Below are 23,215 nucleotides of genomic sequence, written 5' to 3' on the forward strand. Positions count from 1 at the left end.
GGCCTGCTGGACAGAGCACCTAGCCTATTCCACATCGCGCGCCAACAAGCGCCATGAAATAAACATAGCAAAGCTGAACCATTACCGCTGCGGTATAGGTAATGCCCTTAACTGCTTAAACCGTAAAGAAAGTGAAGGTGATGTGCTAATAGTACTGGTACCGGCTACATCCATGGTAAATCCCAACACAAAACAACGGACTAGCTGAGCGTGCCCCGTTCACCGGGCCCCCCAGGAAGATTCCCCATATGGTATAGCCACAACAGAACAGTTAATGTGTTATCGCCAAGGGGGAAGCTTCCAGGCGTTGTCACGTCTCTATACCAATTATACCTATATGCGGCTATGCCCCAAGTGGTTACCTTGCAACACTCCTACTCACTCAACGGTAAGCACTCACCTCTGTAACTTTGCTCCTCTATGATGGTGAGCCCACACTAAGACCCCAACTCTCTTCCCTTCCTCCAAGTATGCCGGTCTGGCGATTACTCCACTACAATGGCCTATCCCATTGCATGACACATACCCACTGTTAAACTGCTACCACACAGAACCTGGACTCCTCCACCCATGTGTGCTGGTACTGATATGTTGGCCATCCAGAAGGTCCTGCCAGTTTCCGACCAGAGATCGTGTTGCCGCCATATTAGCGCAGTGCGCCTATCACCAGCCATAAAGAACAAGCATTTGCAATGCAACAGGTCTCACATTTACGCAAGACCGATTGCATTGCAAATGGTTGGTATCACGGAGAACAGGAGGGCGGGGGGAGAAGGCATGGACAACTGGAGGGAGGGCGGGGAGAAAGCACAGACAGGTTCGGGGGGTTGGGGAGAAGGCACGGACAACGGGAGGGAGGGCAGGAGGGGAGAAGAAGGCACGGACAACAGGAGGGAGGGCCAGGGGGGTAAAGAAGGCACCAAAGCATGTCCTGCTTGAAGTAAGAGAACCTCATTAAAGAAAATAGAGCTCAAAGTCTAAATAGAACGTACCGTGTAACAACCGAAGTAACGGGGCCAGTCGCTACTATGGCCAGACAATGACACAAGCCAATGGCAAATATGGGCGGAGGGTGGGCGGGCCTTCTATTTGTTACTCCACCACAACAAGTCTCGCAGAGCAGCACATGCACTCTGGCTCTAGGCTCGACCTAAAAAGAAAAGCGGTACAAAAGGGGGTGGTGATGGACGGAGCATCAGAACCAATCAAACACTCACACCCAGTCAACAGATCTGGGTTTGATCCATCACCGTTCTTTAGCCCACTCTGCCACCCCAGTTCAGACATGGCCATATGCAAATCAGTCTGACCCTGTGCCTCATGGGAACAGTCCAGCCCGAACTGCCAAGCCATGCCTTCCCTGGACCGGAAACAAGCTTCCTAGGACCGGTTTCTGGCATTTCAGCCGTCTTCAGCCAGGCTTACTTGAACCAATGGCAAAGTGAGCAAGGGACTCACGTCTGAGCATACCCTGCCAACTTATGGCGAACAAAGCGGTACAAAAGGGGGTGGTGATGGACTGAGCATCAGAACCAATCAAACACTCATACCCAGTCAACAGATCTGGGTTTAATCCATCACCGTGATGGATCAAAGTTGACTGGGGGTGAGTGCTTGCAATGTTCAACACTCCGTCCATCATCCGTCCATCATTTCCTTTGGTTTTTGCTTTGTTCGCCATAAGTTGGCAGGGTATGCTCAGACGTGAGTCCCTTGCTCACTTTGCCACTGGATTCAAGCAAGCCTGGCTGAAGACGGCTGAAATGCCAGAAACCGGTCCTAGGAAGCTTGTTTCCGGTCCAGGGAAGACATGGCTTGGCAGTTCCGGCTGGACTGTTCCCATGAGGCACAGGGTCAGACTGATTTGCATATGGCCATGTCTGAACTGGGGTGGCAGAGTGGGCTAAAGAACGGTGATGGATTAAACCCAGATCAGTTGACTGGGGGTGAGTGCTTGCAATGTTCAACACTCCGTCCATCATTTCCTTTGGTTTTTGCTTTGTTCGCCATAAGTTGGCAGGGTATGCTCAGACGTGAGTCCCTTGCTCACTTTGCCACTGGATTCAAGCAAGCCTGGCTGAAGACGGCTGAAATGCCAGAAACCGGTCCTAGGAAGCTTGTTTCCGGTCCAGGGAAGACATGGCTTGGCAGTTCCGGCTGGACTGTTCCCATGAGGCACAGGGTCAGACTGATTTGCATATGGCCATGTCTGAACTGGGGTGGCAGAGTGGGCTAAAGAACGGTGATGGATTAAACCCAGATCAGTTGACTGGGGGTGAGTGCTTGCAATGTTCAACACTCCGTCCATCATTTCCTTTGGTTTTTGCTTTGTTCGCCATAAGTTGGCAGGGTATGCTCAGACGTGAGTCCCTTGCTCACTTTGCCACTGGATTCAAGCAAGCCTGGCTGAAGACGGCTGAAATGCCAGAAACCGGTCCTAGGAAGCTTGTTTCCGGTCCAGGGAAGACATGGCTTGGCAGTTCGGGCTGGACTGTTCCCATGAGGCACAGGGTCAGACTGATTTGCATATGGCCATGTCTGAACTGGGGTGGCAGAGTGGGCTAAAGAACGGTGATGGATTAAACCCAGATCAGTTGACTGGGGGTGAGTGCTTGCAATGTTCAACACTCCGTCCATCATTTCCTTTGGTTTTTGCTTTGTTCGCCATAAGTTGGCAGGGTATGCTCAGACGTGAGTCCCTTGCTCACTTTGCCACTGGATTCAAGCAAGCCTGGCTGAAGACGGCTGAAATGCCAGAAACCGGTCCTAGGAAGCTTGTTTCCGGTCCAGGGAAAACATGGCTTGGCAGTTCGGGCTGGACTGTTCCCATGAGGCACAGGGTCAGACTGATTTGCATATGGCCATGTCTGAACTGGGGTGGCAGAGTGGGCTAAAGAACGGTGATGGATTAAACCCAGATCAGTTGACTGGGGGTGAGTGCTTGCAATGTTCAACACTCCGTCCATCATTTCCTTTGGTTTTTGCTTTGTTCGCCATAAGTTGGCAGGGTATGCTCAGACGTGAGTCCCTTGCTCACTTTGCCACTGGATTCAAGCAAGCCTGGCTGAAGACGGCTGAAATGCCAGAAACCGGTCCTAGGAAGCTTGTTTCCGGTCCAGGGAAGACATGGCTTGGCAGTTCGGGCTGGACTGTTCCCATGAGGCACAGGGTCAGACTGATTTGCATATGGCCATGTCTGAACTGGGGTGGCAGAGTGGGCTCAAGAACGGTGATGGATTAAACCCAGATCAGTTGACTGGGGGTGAGTGCTTGCAATGTTCAACACTCCGTCCATCATTTCCTTTGGTTTTTGCTTTGTTCGCCATAAGTTGGCAGGGTATGCTCAGACGTGAGTCCCTTGCTCACTTTGCCACTGGATTCAAGCAAGCCTGGCTGAAGACGGCTGAAATGCCAGAAACCGGTCCTAGGAAGCTTGTTTCCGGTCCAGGGAAGACATGGCTTGGCAGTTCGGGCTGGACTGTTCCCATGAGGCACAGGGTCAGACTGATTTGCATATGGCCATGTCTGAACTGGGGTGGCAGAGTGGGATAAAGAACGGTGATGGATTAAACCCATATCAGTTAACTGGGGGTGAGTGCTTGCAATGTTCAACACTCCGTCCATCATTTCCTTTGGTTTTTGCTTTGTTTGCCATAAGTTGGCAGGGTATGCTCAAACGTGAGTCCCTTGCTCACTTTGCCACTGGATTCAAGCAAGCCTGGCTGAAGACGGCTGAAATGCCAGAAACCGGTCCTAGGAAGCTTGTTTCCGGTCCAGGGAAGACATGGCTTGGCAGTTCGGGCTGGACTGTTCCCATGAGGCACAGGGTCAGACTGATTTGCATATGGCCATGTCTGAACTGGGGTGGCAGAGTGGGCTAAAGAACGGTGATGGATTAAACCCAGATCAGTTGACTGGGGGTGAGTGCTTGCAATGTTCAACACACCGTCCATCATTTCCTTTGGTTTTTGCTTTGTTCGCCATAAGTTGGCAGGGTATGCTCAGACGTGAGTCCCTTGCTCACTTTACCACTGGATTCAAGCAAGCCTGGCTGAAGACGGCTGAAATGCCAGAAACCGGTCCTAGGAAGCTTGTTTCCGGTCCAGGGAAGACATGGCTTGGCAGTTCGGGCTGGACTGTTCCCATGAGGCACAGGGTCAGACTGATTTGCATATGGCCATGTCTGAACTGGGGTGGCAGAGTGGGCTAAAGAACGGTGATGGATTAAACCCAGATCAGTTGACTGGGGGTGAGTGCTTGCAATGTTCAACACTCCGTCCATCATTTCCTTTGGTTTTTGCTAAAAAGAAAAGGGCAGTTTGTCCTTGAGATGCACTTCTGTGATTGCATTTACAAAAAGAAAGGCCGTTTGTCGTATAAATGCACTTTTGTGACTGCATTTACAGAAAGAATAGGGAGGGCAGTTTCTCCTCTAGGTGCACTTCAGTGATTGCAGTTACAACTAGGATATTTTGCCATTCATGTTTGAACTGCTCTTGTGGAAAAAGGGAGACGTGCTGATGACAGAAACTCCATGGCTGGGAGACAAATGGCTTGAGATTGCACTTTTCAGGATATTTGGAACATTCTGTGATTTGAAACGTATCCCACATTGGGAATGTATTTTAATGTCAATAACTCACATCAAACCTTAAATAAACATGTGTATCCATTGGTTAAATTAAATAAAGTAATATGCTGTAACCTGTTAGTGAAATGGGAAAAAATACTTAAAATTGGGATATTTTGCTCTTTCTGCCACACCTCTGACTCCGCCCACTGACCCAATCCACGGGTTATTCCCGCCCTCTGATTTTTCGCCCACAGTTCCCCTACTTTTTTCCCCCCACTTCGACCACTGCGTATCAATTATAGTGTTTTCAAAAAATACTAATTATGCGTCTCTGAACAATATTAATCCAGTCTAGCCATTTCAATGTGAAGTCCTGGTTTGGTCATACTTTGGTTTGCCAAGGAACCTTATTACAAGTTCAGAACTACATGGTACAAAAGAGGTACTGTCAAGGATACAAAAAAGCATTTGCAATGCAATAGGTCTCGCATTACTGAAAGTTTGAGCTATTGCTGTTGCAAACAATAATGCAACGCCAATAGCTCAGACTTTCAGTAATGCCAGACCTATTGCATTGCAAATGCTTGTTTGAAATCTTCCGCTTGGCTGTTCTCAAATGTTGATATGTATGCACCCTTGGGCCCCAGCACCACTGCACCTGCTGCGCCATTGATAGCTGCGCCCATGAGTTGGAGGAGAAGGTTGCCAATATTAGAGTTCATTGTGTTAGTAAATTGTAGTTAACTGTCTTCCTTCCGAGTCTTTCAAGAAGTAGTGACACGGGCAGGAAGTCACGTTTTGTTGTTGCTAGTTAGAAAAAAAGCCCCCGGGCAGGCAGAAGCAGGCAGAAGCAGGCAGACAGAAATCCATTGTCTGCAGGGCTCCGTGTTCAGCCGCCCGGACTGGGCGTGAGAGCCGCGTCCCGGGGGCGGAGGGTGGGGTGCACCGCTCCCCGCAGGAGGGCAGGTTCACACCTGGGGCGGAGGGACGTGTGCACCGCTCGCTGCGGGAGGAGAACTGCGCAACGCGGCGCTGGCGAGGGGTCCCCGGCTACAACGCCCCCGAAGGGTTATGATGATTCTGAATGTCGCTTTTCTTGTTTTACTTAGATTTAGGTCTGATCTGCTATGGTAACTAAACTACTTTGGGGGTCGCGATAGCTCGTGCACACCTGCTAAAGTAGCTCAGAGAGTCAGGTGCGTGCTGCAGAGATTTGTGCGAAACCAACAGAGTCAAATCGCGAGACGAAAGTCTTTTATCCTTCTGATGTCGATAAAGTGCAACAGTTAACTTGGGTAATATTAACATATCATGTGCACGTGCGTACGAATCAGCAACCTGTAGTAGCGGCCTTTCGGTTGCAGTGTCTATTATCACATACACTGATGCGATGATAATATTATACTCACCTCTTTTATTTATTTTGCAGTTACGTTAAGAGTTTTTTGTTGTGACCATTTCTTATCTGAGAAAGGCTTGCGTTTGTACGGATTATGCATAGCTGGTAGGATAGCTCAGTGAGTAAAGCGCCTGATATCTGCGTGAAGCCACATGTTCCAGGTGGAGATTCTGACAGGGCTGACGTAGCCTTTCATCATTTTGAGGTCGATAACTGCAGTAAAAACAAGCCGGGTGAAAGTGGCGCAGAACAAAACACGTCTTCTTTCATTTACTTGCTTCCCTGAGAAATGGATCCAAAAACAAAAAAGCCCCAAGCGCGTAATAGACACCAATAGGCCGTGGGCACAGCAACGCGCCCGCTTTTGGCCAATTGTGTGCAGTCTTTTATAAAAAAGACTCACGCAAAGGCCAATGGGGTAGCACAAAAGGAATCGCACACGCACGAGCGTGTGCGATTCCTAGGTCAGTGCTAAAACCCCGTTTTTCACTCACTAAAGGTCTCGCGCTGCGAGAGCACTGCTACACAGGACACCGCAGGCGCGAGACCTAAAAAGAAAACAAGCAGTCAGTGTTTGGTGGAAAACAAGCAGTCAGTGTTTGGTGGAAAACAAGCAGTCAGTGTTTGGTGGAAAACAAGCAGTCAGTGTTTGGTGGTGTACCACTTTGAAGTTGCACTTATGTATAGAGTAGAGAGTACATCTTAAAAACCATAATCAGCTCCCCGGTACAACAGCTGTAGTTCCCATACTCTCTGAAGCTCCTCAGCCCCAAGCTTGAGCTATGTAAGCACACTCTGCATCACGCACACCCGTGCTTAAATCACACCTATGAAAAATATCACCCTGCATATTTGGAATGCCTTATCCCCTGTAATTATTGCGCCTCCTGCACCGCAGCTATTGAGATATTTTGTTTCGAGAATTGCAAATGGCCCAAAATCCAACCTGCCGGCATGCCAGCCGTTCAATGCAAGTGCCCCGACCGATGCTGGGAGTAATCTGCCGGCCTGCCAGCCGTTTAATGCAAGTGCCCCATCTGGTATTGGGAGTGAAAACAATGGTTTGGAAAACTGTCACACACGTATGTATCAATAACCAAACCGGTGATTGTCAAGATAATAAAATACGACTGAACCCTTCAGCTCCCTCCTGGCACACAAGGGCCTTTTTTTTTTTTAGCTCCCCTTGCTCATGAGACTAAAGTAGAAAAAACTCCATGAATGTGCTTCTTTCTTGCGCTGACTCGGTGAAAGAAGCCAGTGAAAGAATTCCTATCCATGCTCAAAACCTAAAAAGCAATAGAAGCCCAAATCATTTTATGGCGCACAAGGTATATGAACAGTGACCCTTTCGCAAATACCTTACGCCTTCCTAGACGCTCAATCCCATTAACTGTGGAGTAACATGGATTACGTAGCTGCTCCGCTAACAAAGACTGACACGTGTAACATGGAATGTAGTTCTGTTGGTCATCGCCTCGATATATCGCCCACCAGGCGGGAAGATTACGTGAATTGCCTTGAATCACAGTGTGTTACGCATGATTGATTACCGAGCCATGGGTGGTTCGCCTCGGTCAAGCTCAACCATCGTAGCCCCCTAGAACCTAACCCTTTCCAACCTGGGTGTCAATTGCACTGAAAGACACACAAGCAAACATTTAAATCGAGCCTGGTGGCTCGGTGGACCAATGCATCCCCTGCGGGGACCTGTGTTTGACCTCATGGTCACAGGTTCAAAACCCAGCGGGTCCACTCAGCCCCCCAACCAACTGAGGTCAACAAAAAGAGTACCCTTGAGTTGTGCAACAAATAAACATCTGCTATCCAGCACCAAGACACCTACGGGTAAACGTGCGCCTCACAAATACATATGCTATGTTATTAACATGCTGGTCAAATTCCCTGCGGCACACAAAAACCTGGCTCACCTCGCTAACCACTGCATGTTGAATTATGTAATTGAGCTATTGATTGTTGTGATATAATAGTGTGATATTGTACCGTGGTATTGGGTTGTCACCTATTAATACCACCACGAATCCTTTTCCCAAGAGTGGCGATAAAAAGTGTTTTCAACAAACACTGTACTATTTTCAATCAAGGAGTTTTAATACCACCATGCAAAACTTGTGTGTGCTGCTGCCCCTTAACTTTAAGTTAGCGCCCCTGGTGAATGGTGAAATGATTGTATTTTTGCCCCCGTGAAATGCCCCTGGCCATATTCAGGAAATCACCTCCAATGTTCATTTAAAAAAACTTTAAGTGGCATTATGCTATCGTAGAATGACTTCAAAACAAATTCATTGAGACCACCGCAGCTTAAAATTATCTATGCTCACTAACCTACACTAAGTGCAGCAGATTCAAAGGGCATTTGCAATCTGGAGCCACTTACAAGTATTGCACTACCGAACATGCTGATGTGTGCATAACTATGCATCCCCAAAACCTTACATTGCTACATATTTCTCTCGAAATCTTACTTCTTTTTCATATAAATTGAAGCGCTGCTTCGGGTTAGAGAACCAAACTTGCCGCCATTTCCTCGGAAACGAGGCCACGCCCCCTCACTCTGCTATATAAGACGCGCTGAACGCGATAGCCCGCATTAGCCAGAAACGACTCTCCTGAGGCGATCAGCCGGGAGGAAACGCGCTTTTTTAAAATTAATTGAATTGTTGAAATTGATTTTACTTGTGTACTGCACCTTCCCCTGGGCACTCCCCCCTCGCCAACCAGTCCAGTTCTCCCCGCGCAGCCGATTGAAGCGCTGCTTCGGGTTAGAGAACCAATCAGGTCACGCCACTGCCTAGGCCACGCCCCCCTCCCCTGCACAAAATGTGCCTCCCCCGGACGCGCAGCGGACGCGCACAGCGGGCGGGCCGCCAGCGCGCCAAAGGCGTGCAAAAGGCAAGCCCGTCTGCGCCCGTCCGCGCCAGATCGGGCCACGGGCCCAGCCCCCCTGCACCCCCGATCCCATCACCCATCACATACTCTGCATGTGATCTGCGGCAACTCAGGACTAGTACCCCTGAGCATTGTCTCCACTCAATAACACCCGAGCAGAGTCAACGCATATGCAGACATTGCTCATACAGACTCACTCCCCACGCTACTCCCAAACCTCGCACAACTAAAATGGCCCTGCTCAACTGCAGATCCCTTCCAAAACACAGGACCGAGATTAACCTTCTCATACTGGACAATGACATTGAGGTACTGTTCCTCACGGAAACCTGGACCAACCCAGCCTCCGCCCCAGACATAGTCCAAGCTCTACCTCCGGGCTACCTTATCAAACATCATGATAGACCATCAGGGCCAGGAGGCGGCATAGCAATCATCACCAAAGCACCCATCTCATGCCAGATCTTGGACAGCCCAATCTTTGATTGTGAAAACATCCACTTCTCCATTCACCTCTCCCCGGAGAAAACCGTGTCAGGACTGCTGGTCTATCGTCCCCCGGGTCCTCTGGGACAATTCCCCAACTCCCTAACGGACACAGTTACCTCACTAGCATGCCTCTCCTCCAACTTCACCGTGCTTGGCGATCTTAATATGCATTTCGATGATCCAGGGAACAAAGCAGCGGTAGATCTTAAAGAAGACCTAGCCGCACTTAGCCTCTCCCTGAAAAATCATCACTCCACCCATAACAAGGGCCATCTCCTGGACCCAATTTTCTCCAATATCCTGGAACTCTCCACAACGACTCCCCTACCCATTCCCTGGTCTGATTACCACCTGATTCGTCTAAACTATCCGTTTATCACCAAAACCACACACACACCCCCGCGCCCGTGGCACAAGCTAGACACGGCTGTCTGGAGCAACCTGCTGGCAGCTTCCACTCCTATGCTGGACCCGGACCCCTCTCTGGCGGACACCCAAATTCGTTCATGGATAGAAACATCCCTAGACTCAATCCTCCCACACAAATACCTACCTAGCAATAGGGGATCTTTCAAATCACCCTGGTTCACTCCAGAACTGCGCGAACTACGAAAACAATGCAAAAAACAAGAACGCCTCTGGAGGAAAGACTGGGCTCCCAGCAGCAGAGAAAAATATAAATCAACCATGAAACAGTACAAAACCTGTATTAAAAACACACAAGCCGCTTACTTCGAAAACAAAATCCTTGCAGCTGCCAACTCCTCTAAAGAGACCTATTGCATCGTACGGTCACTCATGAAAATCCCCGAACCTCAGCCCATCGCAGACCCCACCGGCGCGAGATACACCAAACTCGCCGAGTTCTTCTCCTCCAAAATCCTAAAAATCCTAAAAACCTTCCCCCCTCACAACCCCCCCCCCCCCCCCCCCCGGCCAGATTCACCAGCCCAGTCAACCGTCCCAGACGTCCCCTGCCTGGACGCCTTCTCTCCCATCTCTGTTGAGAGGATGACGGCCACCCTGACCCAAGTGAAGAGCGGGTCACCAGCAGACCCAGCGCCCATGGGCAAATTGAAACTAGTCGCCCACATTATATCCCCTGTCCTCACTAAGCTGATCAACGCCTCCCTCTCCAAAGGGATAGTTCCTACCAACTGGAAAAACGCGATGGTACGCGCCCTCCTCAAAAAACCCCATTTGGACCCTACGGATCCCTCCAACTTTAGACCAATCTCCCTTCTTCCAGGCTTCAGCAAAATGGCAGAAAAAATAGTGAATGAACAACTTTCCACCTTCCTAGAAACCCACAACCTCCTCCGACAATCCCAGACAGGGTTTAGGCCTGGACAAGGGACTGACACCACCCTCCTGGCCGTGACAGAAGAGACGAGATCCATCTTGGACGCAGGGGGATCAGTGGCAGTGATCCTCCTGGACCTGAGCGCCGCCTTTGACACGGTGGACCACACCATCCTCCTCCACCGTTTGCACAGTAGCGGAATCACTGGGACCGCTCTAGCTTGGTTAAAATTGTTCCTAGAGCACAGGACCTTCCAAGTGACCGATACCCACGGTCGCTCCAACGCCCTTCCCCTTCAGTGTGGGGTCGCACAGGGATCCTCCCTGAGCCCCACCCTTTTTAATGTATACATGGCCCCTCTTGACGACATAGTCTCACCATTTGGCATAAAAGTGGTCATGTACGCTGACGACACCCAACTAGTCGTCTCCATCAATCAAGCTGACCAGTCCATGGAGAATCTGATCTCCTGCCTGCAGAGCGTTTCCAAATGGATGGTAGACTCCCGCCTTAAACTCAACGGCGAGAAGTCGGTGATTATGCTCCTAGGCAACCGCGACAAACTCACCAAGTCGCTCGCTTGGCCGCCCAGCATGGGCGCTCCCCCTACTCCAAAAAACGAAATCAAGAGCCTAGGCATATGGCTTGACCAAGACCTCAGCTTTAGAACCCAAGCGAGAAAGACAGCCGGTACATGCTTTGGCCTCTTACGATCAGCCCGGAAGATCCTCCCCCTGATTCCCCCCCGTCCAGAAAAATTCTCATCCAAGGCCTTATCATATCCAGACTTGATTACGGGAACGTCCTATACCTGGGCGCCCCAGCAATTGTGATCAACAAACTCCAGCACATGCAGAACGCGGCAGCAAGACTCCTCACGGGGACGAAATACAGATGTTCTGCCAAACCTTCTCTAAAGGCTCTGCACTGGCTCCCCATTCAGGAGCGCATCACCTTTAAAACCCTGTGTATCTCTCATAAAATCCTCCAGGGTAAAGGCCCCCCGTTTCTCAAACCCCTTATCAAACCCCACACCTCCACCAGACAGCTAAGATCGGACTCCCTTTCATTGGCCAGCATACCCAGAATAAAAAGAGCATGTACGGATGGGCGCCGTTTCGCCTACAACGCCCCAAAGCTCTGGAACAGTCTCCCCATCAGCATCCGTAAAGAAACCAACCTGCTGCCCTTCCGCAGGCTTTTGAAGACCTGGCTCTTCCCCCGATAACTCCGTCCCAGGATCATTTCTAGCTGACACTATAGCGCTGGGACGCCCTCGGGTAGCTACGCGCTTTACAAAACCAAATCCAAATCCATCTCCAAAATAAAAGCAACACCTTTTAAACTGATATTTATTTTCTCAGACTCTTCCTTAAGTGTGAAATCGTCTGCCATCATAATTCGAGTGCAACAAATACCTTTAAACTCGTTTACCACAGGTGGCAACCTGTTGCAAAGTCTGAAGCTCTGGCAGTAAAACAACATGCTCTCCACATAGCAATGTCCGATCCCTCTTGGTCGCAGGAGAAATCTGAGAAGTCCCTCCCCCACCATCCCATCACGTGTCATACTACCAGCCCGAGAGCCTACTTTGCCACGCCCAGAAGCCCTGTTCTTTTGCAAAGCGGCTACTATAAGCGAGCAGACCAACGCCTTGCACACTATTCTCCTAATTGTAGTATGTAGCATAACTTCGAAGAAGCTGCCGATTAATGGAAGTAAACCCATGACAAAATAATTTATAAACAGCAGCCCGGTAAAAAGTATAAACTAGGAGCTCTTTGCTGGAGCCCAGCTAAGATTTAAACCTGTAACAAAGCACTTTTATGTAAACAATGTGTTGCTCGGTGCACAGTAACAACCCCATCAGTTGCAGAGGGTGAGACTCTTCTTTGAAATCCCTGACGCCCTGATCACTATTCTCACTGTGCTGGCTCCCCTTTAATTTTCACCACCAGTTACGGAACCAGGACACGAGGAGACCTGAATCCCCTATAATAGACGACGAATCGGGAATTCATAATAGTCCATGGGCTGTATTTAAGCCTGAGTAAAACTCGTCCGAGGGCGGGGCCTTTCCTCATTCTGTCAGCCTCCACATACCGGTTTTATAAAGCTGGATGGACGCGCGGGAAAGGCAACTTTTTTTTTTTTTAATATGAAAAGAGGTAACATTTTATTTGTGAGCATTCTCCTTTCTATAGCATCTCTGCTAATTAGAATTGGTGTCTAAAGGCATGCCATTAAAAGAGGCCCAGTGCATTAACAGATACTTTTTTTTTTTTATTAAATTATTTTTTTATTGAGCAGAGAAAAGAGGGTGCAATGTACATGGTTTCAAGCATTACATCTGAATGACAACTGAAGATATGTAAACAAGAAGACTTGAAATAGGAAATGCAAGATAATTCCTAAAATCGATGCCATGGACATTTCATTCCATTATATCATACAATGAATCGATATTACAGTGCAGTGCAGGATATAACAACTCCATGGCATGTATATATCTGGATAAATATTCGATCTTGCACAAAAGAAAAATGCTACTCATGTCTTCAAATACAATTTAAAAAAAAAAAAAAATAATGTGCAAATGCAATAACAGCAAATCATTGCCTTGATAGAATATAGTACAATGAGCATCGCACACGAAGATTAATTCCACATAAAGTGCAAATACAATATCAGCAAATAATTATGTCAAGAGAGTACAGTACTTAAGTCCTAAAGTACAGAGCATGGAATAGAGCAACTAAAGTGCATATGCAAATAGCAAGCAATAAATACCATTGTAAATTCACCTTCAGGGAATAAAACCTTTTCCCCCCAGCGCACCCCCCGAAACTTTCTAAATCATAATTAAACAAATAAAGGCACACTACCCCAATCAATATATCAAAACATACAGATCTAAACAATTCCAAATAATCCTAAATCATTAGACCCCGTTAAAATTCTAAGAATCAACGAGAGCCAATAGATCCGCAACTGTCCTTAAATACGAGCAATTCCCTAAACCCCTTCCAATTTTTGTTAAATTTCATTATTCCCCCGACTCTCCTAGCATAGGCCTCTTCAAATCTACAAATCCTTTGCATTTTATTAAACCAAGTTAGATGGTTTGGCATCTCCTTCGATTTCCAATTTTGAAGTATCAGGGAGCGAGCCACCATACAGGAGATTGCTACAAAAGCTTTATCAGCGCTGGATAGAATAGCTTCGTCCCTCACACCCCCAAACAATGCAGTTTCAGCTTGAGGAGAAAGACACAAACCCAAGGCAGTGCCCATATCGCTAAAAATTTCTCCCCAAAACTGGTCCAATAGCGGACAGGAGTAAAAAATATGATGCCAACCACCTTCATCCTCCTGAGGACAGTGAAAACACCTATTCACACAATCGGAGAATTTTTTCTGTAGTATGGACGGTGTCCAATAGGCAAACCACCTTGATAGAAAGGACATTCTTTTAAAGTTAGCAGCACGTAAGGACCTATAGCCTAAGAGACAGATTTTCTCCCACTCCTGGAGACTAAACCTACAACCTGTTTCCTGAACTATTTTCTCCAGATGATTTAATATAACTTTATCCTGGGCTTGATTCCTCAGTATAGAGTACCACTTACCCAACCCACAAAAATTAGAGGCATATAGATCTATCATAATTTTGTGTGGAGTATTTAACATGCCCGCCGTATTAGATATAAAGTGGACTATCCGTAAATATTCGAGAAACGTGGGTTTTCTATGACCTTCTGCTCTTGTGCTAATTTCTTGCCAGGACAGAACTCTATTTTGGACAATAAAGTGCTTGAATTGAAAAAAAAACACATTCTTCCCATATATCAATATGTCTAGATTGAAGGTATAGGCCGATGTTATAACACTCCCTTAATGTAACATATTGAAAACCAGAAGAGCTTGTTTTCTTAAAGACTGCCTGAAGCCTAAACAATAATTCTCAAAGAGACTTGTAGCGGGTCTTTTTCGGTAATTTAGATGTTTTTAGAAAAAAGGAAGATTGAAATCCTGCTTCTAAGATCATTTTATCTAGAAAAAAACTATCAAAGTTGCGCTTGTAGTATAAAATATCGACCACAAAATTTAACAAAGCAGCCTCATAGTATGTTCGTATCTGCGGGAGCGCTAGACCCCCTTGGATTATGGGTAATTGCACTATAGCTAATTTTACTCTGGGGGCTTTTGTCCCCATATAAATTCCCTAAACAAAGTGTCTAATTCATTAAAATATAATTGGTTAATACGAATGGGGACATTGAAGAATAAAAATGTTAAAAGAGGAAGGATAGACATCTTAATCATAGAGACTCTCCCTATAATAGTAAGAGGGAGCACAGACCATTGTTCTAATAAGCTTTTTATCTTCTGCTTAGTCCTCAGATAGTTCAATTCGAATAATTTATGGTACTGATTCGTGACATAAATGCCCAAACATCTTATTGGATCTAATTTCCTGGCTTGAGCCCCGAGATTAATAGGAAACAAGTTGGGATCCGAATTAAGAGCGAGTAGCTCAGTTTTTTTTTCATTTATTTTATAAAAACCAATCTGTTGGAACCGAGAGAATTCAGAAAAAACTCGATCTAAATTCTCTTTCTCCGGGGTTAGGTATAAAATAATATCGTCAGCAAATAGCTTGACTTTAGACATCGCAGGTATTGGAGGAGTAATAGCAGCATTATTTCGAGTTTTTAAAACTAAAGATTCGATAAAAAAAGTGAAAAGTAGAGGGGAAAGTGGGCATCCCTGCCTCGTTCCCCGTTTTATTGCCACTTCCCCTATCTGTTCTTGATTAATGACCACCTTAGCACTCGCACTCTGATAGATATTTCGAAGCATATTAATTACTTGTTGTGGGACGCCAAAATGATCTAAAGTAAGAAATAATGTTTGCCAATTCACCAAATCAAAGGCTTTTTCTGCGTCGACCATTATAACTGCCGCAGGGATTTTGTTAGTGCTAAAAAACTCTAAGGCATGTATTAGGAATTGCGTGTTCATAGCCATTGATCGACCTGCGATAAATCCTGTTTGATCCCTGTGAATTACTTCTTGAGCCACAGGAAGAAAACGCAGGGCCCACAACTTCATCACGATCTTGTAATCAGAGTTGAGTAGGCTTATTGGTCTAAACGAGTTGACATCTTCCGGGTTTTTATCTTTTTTTACAAATGATATTATAATAGATTCTTTAAACTCACTTGATACCATTCCACCCTTTCTAATATTATTTAAAAGTCTCTTTAATGGGGATGCCAATTCTTTCATAAAAACCTCATAAAATTCCAGTGGGAACCCGTCCTGACCACACGCCTTGCCCCCAGCCATTGATTTAATTGCTTTTATTATTTCCTCCTCCCCTATATCCTCGTCCAACTCTCTAATTTTATTCTCAGAAAGCCTGGGAATATCTATGTCTGAAAGATACACCTGAATTTGTTCATTACTAGTAGGATATTCTGTTGAATAAAGCTGCCAATAATGTTGAAGAAAGATCCGTGCAATATTATCCCTGTCTACTATAACATGATCAGAAACCGGATCCCTAAGTGAGACAATCAAGGAGGATTCTGTTTTTTTTCTCCTGGAGTTAGCTGATAACTTTCCAATCAGCTGGCTCTCCTCATAGATTTTTTGTTGAAAGATTTTAGAATTGCAAATTTCCTCCAAGATAAAAAATTCCCTTAGTTCCGAGCTAGCTTCATTATAGTGGTCAGCCCGATGCTGGATCATTAAGGCATATTCTTGATTAACCTTATTCTGGTCCTCTATTTTCAGTCTCCGAGTTTTGGACTGACCGGCCCTCACTGCTATTATTTGGCCCCGAGCTGCGGCCTTGAATCCCCCCAAAATAGCAAAAGGGGCAGCAGTATTATCATTGACCAAAAAATTCGCAAGATCCATTCTCTAAACCCTGAAATCCATTCTGCGTTTTGTAGGAGAAGATGATCCATCTGCCATCTAGCTCATTCCCTAGCCCTCCGCCCTAAGACTAGGGATATCCCTACAAACGCATGATCTGAAAAAGGATTGGCACTGATCCATGCATTTGAGACTTGTAACAACCACTTTCGGGAGATGGATTCGGGTAATAACTGTAGTTAAGGGTATAAGGTTAAATTTTATAAATTATTATGGTCCAATTATTGATAATGTAGTATCCCTGAATCAGATTTATGAAATGTTGATTGGCTCCCCCGGACAAATTATTTTAGGGGGGGACTTCAACTACATCTTAGATATTAGGAAGGATACTACTAACAAAAATAAAAAACAACTAAAACCAAATACTAAAAAAATAATGAGAGCAATTCAAGAGGAATTGTCGCTGGTAGACCCTTGGCGACAACTCCACCAAGATATAGAATTCTTTACTTTCTATTCTCACCGGTTCCACTCAGCCTCCCGGATAGATTACTTCTTAATATAATATCTAGGTCGTTACAAGTCTCAAATGCATGGATCAGTGAAAGCCAACTTGTTAAGCAGAATTCTAGAATAACCTGACAGATTTTCATTGCTCTACGTGCATGTTACACCGTCCGAAGCCCTGTCGTGCCATGGACGACATCATCACTTACGTACAGTACACTTTCTATCCCCGTATCTCGCACTGCTTTACACAACAGGGTAGACATTACCAAGTGCTTTCCTCTCTTACACCGCACAACGCTTACATACAAATTACATAGTGGCTTTCCCCACTGTACCTCACAGCTTTCACAAATGGACATGGGCTGGACCGGGAATACTCACAAAACCCGCCCACCACCATCGAACTACAAAGAAAGCATTTCCAAATTATTTGTGCATGCAAGCATTCCACGACAAACTCAAGCGTGCATTCAAACCGGGGACAGGAATACTCACAACTCCCGCCCGCGGTTAGCGAAGTACATAACATTTGCAGCATTAACGTAAGTGTGCAAACTACATGCAACATTAACTTAAGCATGCAAACAACATGCAAAGTCCCAAGCCGCGCAGCGGGGATACTTACAGCCCTGCCGGCCACCTACGTCCAATAGCATAGCACCATGCAACTCTCTATAGGTTACATCGCAAAAATGTAATATAACAAACCCTTTTTTACACTACGCCACGGCCCCCTCTGACTAAGCCCGCCACACTGATATAGGGAAGAATAGGATACATTTTGTGCAGACACACACAGAGTTAAGGCCTGCAACTTCTATGCAGAAGTTCCAAGTTAAAAGCAGCTTTAGGCCTCAGTAAAAATACACAGGCCTCTGCACGAGAAATAGGTCAGAAAATGCATGTTACAGGGACAATGAGTGTAGCTGAACTTGGTCACACAGTTTGGTGAAAGTTCAGGAAATGGCCTGCAGTCACAAAGATAAGCCACTGCATGAAGCGTAGATCATATCTTCTTCCAGACTCGGGAAACCAGTAGTGTTTTTAATGTTGGAACTACAAAAACCACAAACCACAAGCCCATCTGCTAGAGAGACCGAGCTGGAAGGTGTCAATCATGTCTTTTGCAACCATGTTCCTAATGCATGCACACATAGACTAAGCACGCACACAGGATGGACTGGCCCAGGTGCAAGTTTTGCCCCTGCTCATAAGTCGCTTCAGTTGAAAACCACATGTCACACTTACACGATGCTAGGCATGATGGATGAAACCACAGGTCAGAGGTCAGATAAGCATGGCCAAAAAGCGTTAGGCAAAAATATAACCACTTGCTTCACAGGAAAACAGATGTGTTAAAAATGTTGCTAATAACTATGAGAACAGGAAAACCACCGAGGAGGTTTCTGCCAATATGAGATGCGAGGGCCATGTGGCCCATATCTATATGTGTTTTGTTTTCAGGAAATTCTTGTAACTGCTGATTTTAATCTACTCATTTGTGACGTAAATCCTATGCTTGTAACTTTTTTCTCTTGTGGTTTTATAGTATATAAGCCACTGCTTTTGAACTGTTCGTTGGACATCAGATTCCAGTCTCAGCTGAGCCTGGCTGATCTCCCCAGTTGATTAATGCATTAAACCATATTGTATTGTCAACCTGCTCCTGTGTTATTCTTACAGAGATCTTTTCCCTTCAACATCGTGGCGAGCTGAGCCAGGACATCCACTTCTTCTTGCCTCCTGCCACACCCTGGGCACCGCCTGTCCTTATGGAAATGGTTTTGCACAACTAAAAGAAGGTAAGAAGATGCCGGTTAGAAAGGTCTTCCCATTTCTCTGGGACGGGTGGGGCTTGGGAGTTGGCATTCTTCAAAGGTGAGAACAGTGCGAATGTCGTCTCTTATACCTTAAAGGTAGCATGTTGGCAGTATAATGTATCTTATGGTATTATATTTTTTTATTAATGTTTATATGTGGGGAAATGCATGCATGATTGTGCACTGACACAATAACAAGGACTAGAGCTCCGCTGGTAAGTCCGGAAGGTACTAGGGGACCTGGCTAAAAGGGCCAGAAGTGGTCAGGAAAGAGCAGGACTTGAAGCTAGACAGCCAGCGTACGTTCTGGCAAAGAAACAGGTGAAAACCTGGTGTTCATTGGAACTTTATTCTGAGTAAGAGCAGAACAATTCAAGTCATCTCAGACTTTAAGTCTGAAAGTCACAGCTTGTAGTTACAGGCAGTGAAGTATATCCTCCTTGTGAGTTCAGGAGAAGCGACCAGCTGCAGCAGCAGCAGTAGTAGTAGTTTTTGCCCTAGTTTAGTAGTAGTTTTGCCCTAGTATGAAGTTTTAGAGTACATTAATATGCCTATGCAGATGTGAATAGAAGTAAGGACATACATTAATGTCATTTTGTAGTTTTGTGCTGTTTATACTTAGGATTTCTAAACTGTGTGAAATTCTTTAGAGTTTTAGGAAAAGGATTTTTCATTTAGACAAATGTCTCAAGGGCGCACAGGTACCCAACCACAACCGATTCCCGAATTAATCATCCATTTTTTTATAATGGTCTCCCTGTGGCCCTTTCTAACGGTACTGAGCCTGGTTGGCCAGCAATCCCAATACCATCAGATAACACTTTAATGTCAGAGGTTTGTGAGCGCCTAAGTATTGATTATACATCACCACTAGGTCTCCTAACAACATACATCGATGTGACAGTAAAACGCCTGTCAGATAACTAAAAAGATCGGTCCCAAAGAAGTAAACACAAAGACATTGTCCTCCACATTACAGTGATTAAGAGTAGTGTACAGTAACCTCATGAACTCCACAACAAATACTGATGCTATCAATTATTATCCCTATAGTCAAACCTTTGAGCCTCCAGATTGGAGCCTAGAAGAATTATCAAATAGTATAGATGAGGACCTAAACAGCTATTTTCAAGATACACATACCATAGAAGAAATAACAGATAGTCTTGATAGGAACGTCCTTAATTTTCTTGCAGGTGATTCTGAACAGGACCTTTCTACACTTAACATATTGGAATTGGTTTTGAATTCTACAAAACCTATTGCAGTGGTTCACCCCACTGTGAGACACCCCCCAGAAGGTCCCCCAAGACATTAACTCATTAGCTATATGAGTAGCAAGGAGAATAGCCCGATTTAAATCTACTATAATACCCCATTAGGTAGATAAGGGTATCAGGTGGAAAGTATAATAGAAGCTGAAAATAAGCAATATCATTAGGAAGAGTGAACACTTATAACAGGGACAAGTTAGGCCCAAATATAAGACTAAACAGGGGTCAAGTGCACCGCATAAATAATGGGGACCCCTTTAGAATACATGGTTAAGGTGTTCCCTGGTGACAAGGACAAAATAGAGAAATATTGTAAGGAGTGGTATAAGGCAACATCAAAACTTGAACATGCATGGCCTGAAAAGGGCTCATTTGACACCATAACGTTAGCTCATATAGCCACAGTTTTACATAGCAAATATAATGGGAGAAATTAGAAAAAAGAAAGACCATCTTAGATCAGTGGAAGGTATTTTGTGAAACACACGAGAAGTAGACTGAGATAAAGCCCCAGTTCTCTTCTTCAGCTCCTCCACCCCCGTACCGAGAGGCACAAGCAAGTTTAAACATTGCAAAGGTTCAGGGCATGTATACAATGCAGGCTAATACATCAAACACACCTCCCACCTCCTCAGATCTACCAGCTGTAGGATATGCAGATCCTGAGTGTAGCCCACCATCAGAATCATCTTCCAAACACAGTGATTATGTCTGGCTAACGCCACGCCCAAGAATGGCTAGCACACCTCGGGAGATGTCAGGGGGAGACAACAAAAAATATGTAGGAACAGTGGATGCTACCTTTACATTTTAGTTAGAAGATGAAACTGCACTTACCGAGAATGATAAAAGTGAAGGTCAGCACCCAAAATCAGATTCAAAGGACACACAGAGAGGAGGTGTTACTAGGAAAACAGTCAGCGGTCCAAGGAATTCAAGCCCCGAGAGTGAGAGGAGGACAGGAAAGTTAGCCTTTACACCAAAAATACCTCCTGCAGAACGCTGTAGGCTGATAGAGGAAGGTGGCGATAACATGTGGGTCAAGATAAGGGAAGATGGACAGATGGACACAAGAACAACGTGGGAAAAAGAGGAGGTGCCCTTGTGGCATTGGAGGACACTTGACAGGTCACAAATGATGGAACACCAAAGCTCGGAGGACTTCCTCCGTCCACATAACCTCTTAGGTGAAGAAGACATGAGGTCAGAGAGATCTTACGTAGGATCAGATGGGGCATTAGACGATGTTACAGAGCATGTTAAAAGAATGTCCATCATTAACGACTATGATAAAGAGCAGTCACAATTTGCGTGTGGGGGGGAGATACCATCAGGGGTGCTGAGGCCTTACAGAGGAGACAGCGAGAGTTAAACAGATTGAGATTCGATGGAACGCATGCACGCCCTTATGAGAAGCAGGGGACATTTAACATGACGGGAAGAATGACATTGAGAAAAGACACAGCACGCCTACTCCCTGCGCGCCCAGGCAGTGACCTGACACCCAATGAAATAGTGGCCCAACAAGAACAGAGTTGGTACAATGTTGTCCCTTTTACTGACAATCTAGCAGGTTGGACAGAGGGACTAGCACCACAAATGACACCATGGCCACGAGATGGTTCTTTTGAGCCACGAGACATGGCAAATGTGGAGATGTGCATCCTTCACGGCATATGGGATCCTGAGTGGGATTATCCTTATATGAAGGATAGCCTGAGAATATGGCAAAGATATGCCAGACAGTATGACTCACGTCACCCTACTGGACATAGGGACACGGTCCTGTCACAACTGCCCTTAATATTTAAAGGTTCAGGGTCGCCCCAATACATGCCATGGCCCCAGATGGATAAAGAAAATCTTAAAAAACAGCTGCCACCGCTTGCTGAAGGGGCTACTTTTGAAACACACACAGCAGGGATACCCCTTGCAATAGGCGACATCAAAAGTTCATTAAGCTCCCTTATAGGAGATGAAACAGATACACTGTTCATAAAAGCAGGAGTAAAGGACATGACATTGACTAATTCAAAATGTGATGGGGCACACTTCAACAAAGTAAGGGGTGTTGTTTGGACACAACTAAGACAAATGTACCCGGATAGGCCAGACATTGGATCTCTCATGGCACAGACAATGCAGCCAGATGAAGACCCAGCACAATTCCTAAGCAGAATGAAAGAGAAATGGACACAGGAGGTAGGGGAGAGATGGGATGTGACTGGACAAAATGCAATACTATTCTATAACATAGTGAAGAAGGGATTACCGGCTGAAGTGCAGGACAAACTAGACAACATAGTAGCCTTAGAAGCTAAACCATGAACTGAGATACAGGCTCACATAATACATTATTGTAAAAGGACAAGGAAACGAGTGAGAAAGATAAAATTGAGAAAGCAGCAGCTAAATTAGTACAACAGAAACTAGCAAAGAGGACAGAGGGAGAAACTGCCACTGCGGCTACCCAGATGGCCGCAGTATCTTTGGGCGTGCCACCTGTAAACACCACTTCACAACCCCAACAATATGCCCTCAGATTTAATAGTAGGAATGGGCAAGGAGGGCGAGGAAGGTTTGGGGCAAATAGGCAAAACACATTCAGGGGCGGGCAAACATGCCACTACTGTAACATGCCAGGACATTTCATTAGAGAATGTAGGATCAAAAAGAACAACGAACAGGCAGGGGTAATATATGACCAACAAATGGTACCACCTGATTGCACTGTGGCACAGCCTGCCGTGAGCCCCCAAGTGATATATCTTCCACAGCCCCAAATGCAGCCTCAACAACAGTTCCAGCCCCAACAGGTGCAACAACACGTGCTCCAAATGCAGTATGGGCAGCAACAGGCAGTGCTGTCCACTGTACAACACCAGACCTTACAAGGTGGGGTAACGGTCAGAGGAGGAAACCCCTTTCAGCAACATTATGTGGGAGGATATGCTCAATGAAGGTGCCCACGGAGTAGTCACATGTGTCCAGTACTATCGATAACTCACAGGCCAGACGGGGAACCCACTGTAACGGTAGCCATAAATGA

At 45.9% G+C, this 23,215-nt stretch overlaps 1 protein-coding gene and 1 pseudogene across 1 annotated transcript in view; one reads left to right on the plus strand and one right to left on the minus strand.

The window, feature by feature from the left end:
- Positions 1–23,215, minus strand: part of LOC146822902 (tyrosyl-DNA phosphodiesterase 2-like) — a 243,948-nt gene that overhangs the window by 187,771 nt on the left and 32,962 nt on the right. The window lies entirely within an intron of this gene.
- Positions 11,025–23,126, plus strand: LOC146822903 (uncharacterized; annotated as a pseudogene).

Source organism: Triturus cristatus, chromosome 5_2, assembly GCF_964204655.1.
Source record: "Triturus cristatus chromosome 5_2, aTriCri1.1, whole genome shotgun sequence".
NCBI lineage: Eukaryota > Metazoa > Chordata > Amphibia > Caudata > Salamandridae > Triturus > Triturus cristatus.